This window comes from Schistocerca nitens, chromosome 1 (genome assembly GCF_023898315.1).
Source record: "Schistocerca nitens isolate TAMUIC-IGC-003100 chromosome 1, iqSchNite1.1, whole genome shotgun sequence".
Taxonomy (NCBI): Eukaryota; Metazoa; Arthropoda; class Insecta; order Orthoptera; family Acrididae; genus Schistocerca; species Schistocerca nitens.
The window spans coordinates 1,309,857,822-1,309,865,155 of NC_064614.1; the positions used below are offsets into that span (position 1 = coordinate 1,309,857,822).

Below are 7,334 nucleotides of genomic sequence, written 5' to 3' on the forward strand. Positions count from 1 at the left end.
ACACACATTCTAATACGAGACGCGCTGATTGCTGCGAAATATTGCTACACAAATACAAAAAGTTTGTGACAGAAGTTATTAGGTTCGGTACACAGTCATTTAAGTGAAACACCGATAGTTTTGATGACTTACTTTATCAACTAAATAATCGTACAGCGTCTGGTGGAATACACTAAGACGTCCGTTTCAAAATTCTTAACTGACAGAACAGAAGAATAATAATAGAAAGTTTTTGTCTTTTGTTTCAGAAATGAAAATTAACAGAGATCACGTACATATAAATTATTGTTTGCCGCTACTCGGCGTATTTATTCCATACACGAGTTTTCTTTTTCCTTAAAAGACCTATTACATTACGTCACTCGATTTTTCTTGTCATTTAGTTTAAATATTCTCATTTATTCTCACTAAGGGATGGCATGTGATTCTGAGTCTAGGAAGACTGTTCGAATAGCAACTGCTGCTACCATCGTCATTAACGTTGGGAATTTCCTGTGTTAGGCATCGAGTGTAGATTTAGGTGTCAGGAAGTCGTTTCTGAAAGTATTTGTATGGAGTGTAGCCATGTATGGAAGTGAAACATGGACGATAACCAGTTTGGACAAGAAGAGAATAGAAGCTTTCGAAATGTGGTGCTACAGAAGAATGCTGAAGATAAGGTGGGTAGATCACGTAACTAATGAGGAGGTATTGAATAGGATTGGGGAGAAGAGAAGTTTGTGGCACAACTTGACTAGAAGAAGGGATCGGTTGGTAGGACATGTTTTGAGGCATCAAGGGATCACAAATTTAGCATTGGAGGGCAGCGTGGAGGGTAAAAATCGTAGAGGGAGACCAAGAGATGAATACACTAAGCAGATTCAGAAGGATGTAGGTTGCAGTAGGTACTGGGAGATGAAGAAGCTTGCACAGGATAGAGTAGCATGGAGAGCTGCATCAAACCAGTCTCAGGACTGAAGACCACAACAACAACAACAGGCATTATTAGGACCTCAAGGGACAGCATGCTCATAAATTAAGGATAGTGCTGATACATGGAGGAAAAGCGGTCTGGTGGGCAGTTTTCGGGTTTAAATCACCTCGGGGTATGACCATGCGGTGCATTTGACCTGTGGTCGTCGCATGGTGGCGCTGGCAGCAGTCGACATAAGCAGAGGTGTGTTGGTGCATGTCGGAGTACGGTGCAGCGAGTAAGTGTGCAGACGTTTGTGTTGAAAATGGCTCAAAGAACACATATTGATGACGTTATGAGAGGCAGAATACTAGGGCGATTGGAGGCTGGTTAAACACAGCAGGCCGTGTGCCACAAAGTGTGATCTCAAGATTATGGAAACGATTCCAGCAGACAGGAAACGTGACCAGACGCTACATTATGGGACGTCCACAGTTTACAACACCACAAGAAGACCGGTATCTCACCATCAGTGCCCGCAGACGGCCATGGAGTGCTGCAGGTAGCCTTGCTCGGGACCTTACCGCAGCCACTGGAACAGTTGTTTCCAGACACACAGTTTACAGACTACTAAACAGACACAGTTTATTCGCCCGGAGACCGGCAATGTGCATTCCACTGACCCCTGGTCACAGGAGAGCCCGTAAAGCCTGGTGTCAAGTACACAGTACATGGTCATTGGAACAGTGGTCCCAGGTTATGTTCACGAACGAGTCCAGGTATAGTCTGAACAGTGATTCTCACCAGGTTTTCATGTGGCGTGAACCAGGAACCAGATACCATCCCCTTAATGTGCTTGAAAGGGACCTGTATGGAAGACGTGGTTTGATGCTGCGAAGTTGGATTATAATTGGTGCACATAAACCCCTGCATGTCTTTGACAGAGGAACTGTAACAGGTTAGGTGTATCGGACGCCATTTTGCACCAGTATGTCCACCTTTTCAGGGCTGCAGTGCGTCACACCTTTCTCCGGATGGATGATAACGCACGGCTCCACCGAGGTGCCATCGTGGAGGAGTACCTCTAAACAGAAGATATCAGGCAAATGGAGTAGCCTGCCTGTTCTCCGGACCTAAACCCCATCGGCACGTCTGGGATGCCCTCGGTCGACATGTCGCTTAACGTCTTCAAACGCCAAGGACAATTCAGGAGCTCTGACAGACACTGGTGCAAGAATGGGAGGCTGTACCCCAGCAGCAGCTCGACCACCTGGTCCAGAGTATGCCAACCCGTTGTGCGGCCTGTGTACGTGTGCATTGTGATCATATCCCATACTGATGTCGGGGTACATGCGCAGGAAACAGTGGAGTTTTGTAGCACATGTGTTTTGGGACGGTTTTCTCAACTTATCACCAGTACCGTGGACTTACATATCTGTGTCGTGTGTGTTCCCTGTGTGCATATGCTATTAGCGCCAGTTTTGTGTAGTGCCACCTTGTGTGGCACCACATTCTGCTGTTATGAGCACGAGTGTAGTTTAGCGGTAAGGTGTTCGCCAGTCAAGTGCGCAGGGTGTATTAGTTTCTGGTTCTTGTGGTCATCCAGAAATTGTGTTGCCACGTTAAAGCCGGAAAGTCGAGTCTATAGCACAGACTTTAGCGATGGCTCACTGCAATCCGCAACAAGCAGCAGACGCACTGGGAGGACGAGGCCTCCGTCTCAGCACGGCACAGTATCCGATCGTTCCTTCACACTCAGGTCAGTGTAGTGTCGAGCACGCGAGAGCACCGAGTTCGTGGCCTCGTGTCACTATAGTGTACGACCAACCAGTTGTTAAAGTTTCTGATGAACTTGTACTTTACTAAAGGTCGAACACTGTAGTTCAAGGCAACTGTTTGATAACCCTTTCATGACCGAATTATTTTTTGCTCAGTTTTTTAAATTTTTGTTTTGTATTTTGCTTAAGGAATAGCTTTTAAAGTGAAATGTATAAAAAGTGTATGATTGATATGACCAGTTTTTTTAATATTTTAGGTGGGACTTATGTGTCCCATTGGTCATTAGATGGGAGTATTGCAAAGGTTTGGATGAAAACAGAGATGTTGATTTTTACCAATGCTGATATCAGGAACATTTATTTTCTATGAAATTCTTCAAAGCAGAGATGTGCGCATAGAGGAACTTTGCAGTGTATGCAAATCATGTTGGTTCGTACTTCCTTCTGCTTTGTGCTGCAGAACCTGCAGCGTTTCTTTGTGTCTTTTACTGGGAAATGTTTTCCAGCTTGGAGGCAAACTTCGTATGGTACACTCTTAACACCCAACTTGTTTCTTCTTAGAAAAATTTGTCTTCCTCTTCTTATGATTTCATGACCTGTTGTTAGTTGTCTGATAAGCGAAAGGCTAGAGGATAGCTGGTTATGTCCTCCTCCATGCTTGCAGTTCCACATTTGTTGTTGTTGTGGCCTTCAGTCCTGAGACTGGTTTGATGCAGCTCTCCATGCTACTCTATCCTGTGCAAGCTTCTTCATCTCGCAGTACCTACTGCAACCTACATCCTTCTGAATCTGCTTAGTGTATTCATCTCTTGGTCTCCCCCTACGATTTTTACCCTCCACGATGCCCTCCAATACTAAATTGGTGATCCCTTGATGCCTCAGAACATGTCATACCAACCGATCCCTTCTTCTAGTCAAGTTGTGCCACAAACTTCTCTTCTCCCCAATCCTATTCAATACCTCCTCATTAGTTACGTGATATACCCACCTTATCTTCAGCATTCTTCTGTAGCACCACATTTCAAAAGCTTCTATTCTCTTCTTGTCCAAACTATTTACCGTCCATGTTTCACTTCCATACATGGCTACACTCCATACAAATACTTTCAGAAATGACTTCCTGACACTTAAATCTATACTCGATGTTAACAAATTTATCTTCTTCAGAAACGCTTTCCTACCCATTGCCAGTCTACATTTTATATCCTCTCTACTTCGACCATCATCAGTTATTTTGCTCCCCAAATAGCAAAACTCCTTTACTACTTTAAGTGTCTCATTTCCTAATCTAATACCCTCAACATCACCCGACTTAATTCAACTACATTCCATTATCCTCGTTTTGCTTTTGTTGATGTTCATCTTATATCCTCCCTTCAAGACACCATCCATTCCGTTCAACTGCTCTTCCAAGTCCTTTGCTGTCTCTGACAGAATTACAATGTCATCGGCGAACCTCAAAGTTTTTATTTCTTCTCCATGGATTTTAATACCTACTCCGAATTTTTCTTTTCTTTCCTTTACTGCTTGCTCAATATACAGATTGAATAACATTGGGGAGAGGCTACAACCCTGTCTTACTCCATTCCCAACCGCTGCTTTCCTTTCATGTCCCTCGACTCTTATAACTGCCATCTGGTTTCTGTACAAATTGTAAATAGCCTTTCGCTCCCTGTATTTTACCCCTGCCACCTTTAGAATTTGAAAGAGAGTATTCCAGTCAACATTGTCAAAAGCTTGCTCTAAGTCTACAAATGCTAGAAACGTAGGTTTGCCTTTCCTTAATCTTTCTTCTAAGATAAGTCGTAAGGTCAGTATTGCCTCACGTGTTCCAACATTTCTGCAGAATCCAAACTGATCTTCCCCGAGGCCGGCTTCTACTAGTTTTTCCATTCGTCTGTAAAGAATTCGTGTTAGTATTTTGCAGCTGTGGCTTATTAAACTGATTGTCCGGTAATTTTCACATCTGTCAACACCTGCTTTCTTTGGGATTGGAATTATTATATTCTTGTTGAAGTCTGAGGGTATTTCACCTGTTTTGTACATCTTGCTCACCAGATGGTAGAGTTTTGTCAGGACTGGCTCTCGCAAGGCCGTCAGTAGTTCCAATGGAATGTTGTCTACTCCGGGGGCCTTGTTTCGACTCAGGTCTTTCAGTGCTCTGTCAAACTCTTCACGCAGTATCGTATTTCCCATTTCATCTTTATCTACATCCTCTTCCATTTCCATAATATTGCCCTCAAGTACATCGCCCTTGTATAGACCCTCTATATACTCCTTCCACCTTTCTGCTTTCCCTTCTTTGCTTAGAACTGGGTTGCCATCTGAGCTCTTGATCTTCATACAAGTGGTTCTCTTATCTCCAAAGGTCTCTTTAATTTTCCTGTAGGCAGTATCTATCTTACCCCTAGTGAGAAAAGCCTCTACATCCTTACATTTGTCCTCTAGCCATCCCTGCTTAGCCATTTTGCACTTCCTATCGATCTCATTTTTGAGACGTTTGTATTCCTTTTTGCCTGCCTCATTTACTGCATTTTTATATTTTCTCCTTTCATCAATTAAATTCAATATTTCTTCCGTTACCCAAAGATTTCTACTAGTCCTCGTCTTTTTACCTATTTGATCCGCTGCTGCCTTCACTACTTTATCCCTCAAACCTACCCATTCCTCTTCTACTGTATTTCTTTCCCCCATTCCTGTCAATTGTTCCCTTATGCTCTCCCTGAAACTCTGTACAACCTCTGGTTCTTTCAGTTTATCCAGGTCCCATCTCCTTAAATTCCCACCTTTTTGCAGTTTCTTCAGTTTTAATCTACAGGTCATAACCAATGAAACTGTTAACAGTTTCTAGGTCAATTACGAAAAAGATCGCCTTCCAATTGCATACCTCTCACGCATCTGATCAAAGCGATCCACACCTCCCATAAATGTATTGTACTCTGCAACTGCTTTAGGACACAAGACCTCTGATGAAGTGCCGTCTCTGTTTTTACTATTGACAAAGGTTACATCTTTTGGGCTATGTTAAGTACTTAGTATTGTCATAGTCTTGTTGTCTTACCATTTTATTGCTGAGACACATCCTTTTGTTTTGAACATAAATTTTTCCCCCGTTGTTATTTGTCTTGTTTCTTCATCATACCTGGAAGTCCCTTCTTGTTTGTCCTCACTGTTCCAACTCCAAAATGTCCTCTTTCATTTAGTGACTTCATCAGATTGTACGACATAAAGAAATTATCGAACACAATCAGTCGGCGAGACTGCATGTATGACTCAGTAAGACGGAGCACAACATTTTCTCCCAAACTGAACGATTAGTCTTGGGTGTCCTTATTTCCAGTATACACCTTAAAGTGGGTTATGAAACCCGTTTTTGAATCGGCAAGACACCAAATTTTGTAACCTCGTTTTACAGGTTTCACTGGAAGGTGCTGCTTTATAGAAGAACACCCTTTGAATGAGACCATACTTACGTCAACAGCCATGATACTTGATGGAGTGTGTAGTTCTCTAAAATTGTTATTGATAGCGTCAATTATTGGGCGTAATTTGTGTAGTCGATCATAGCCAGTTTCACCTCTTGGTACTTCTGTAGTATTGTCATTGCAATGAATGTTTTCAGTCAGTTTTGTGAACCTGGTTTTACTTTTTAGTTGAGAAATTGCACTTACACCTAAAAGTGGGTCGGTGGACCAATAGTGACTCAGCTCAGGCAGCCTATTTATTCCTATTAGAATGTGAATGGCAATAAAATATTTTATTTCTTCGTCAGTGTCTTTCCAATTGCAGTTGGCCTGTCACCCTCTCTAGTAACGTTGTCACGTATATGAGTTGCATAGAGGTAAGTCCCATCTTTGATCTTCCTCAAACAATCATCAGTAAAAAATGTAAAAAGGTACTCTATTTCTTTATCATTTTGTCCAAAATCGAACTTTATATCTGCACTTCCATCAAGAGATGCTGATAAGTTTTCAGCATAAGTTACATCGTTAGTCCCCTCTGTTTCAGTTTCATTGGCATGTTCGGTCAAATTCTGTTGTTCTGTACACCCAATAACTTCATTTGCAGTCTCGTTGATAATTTCGGCGACATTTCTTTTACTGCACACACAATACCATCATTTTCTGCCACCTCCATTCCACCATTGTCGTGGCGACCATAGCTAGGTGGCTCAGTCAATGTCCTAGGTGCTGTAGTATCAATAGATGTACTATTGGGTGCATCAAGACGGGTGAGTTCATCCGCAGCTTCATCACTACCTTCTTCCTCCGAAAATTCTTCATTATCAGGAAGCGAAAAGTAAAACTCAAGAAGTTCTCCATCTTTCAGACGTGACATTTCTAAGAAGGTCTGCAATTGAGCTAGCACACTGTATTGTGCAACATAAATGATGAGAAACACAATAAATACGATGCTCACCTTGCTTATTTACAAAAGAAAAGTTGAAAAATATGCAAAAACTTTCACAGAAGCGATCAAACAAGTGCACTGCATCGAACAACTTCCAGCAAAATGCAGCTGTTTGGCGGGAAGAAGTCTGTAACGGTTTCTAGTAGTAGCGAAGGCTTCCAGTAGATGGCAGCACAGTACAGATGCGAGTTTCTATTGTCCCCTTGGTCGTGAACCACGAAAAAGTGAAGTGCGACACATACGTCATGAATTAG

At 42.4% G+C, this 7,334-nt stretch overlaps 1 pseudogene; it reads right to left on the reverse strand.

The window, feature by feature from the left end:
- Positions 1-7,008, reverse strand: part of LOC126234324 (RNA-binding protein Pasilla-like) — a 78,784-nt pseudogene extending 71,776 nt beyond the window's left edge.
- Positions 7,009-7,334: the final 326 nt, after the last annotated feature.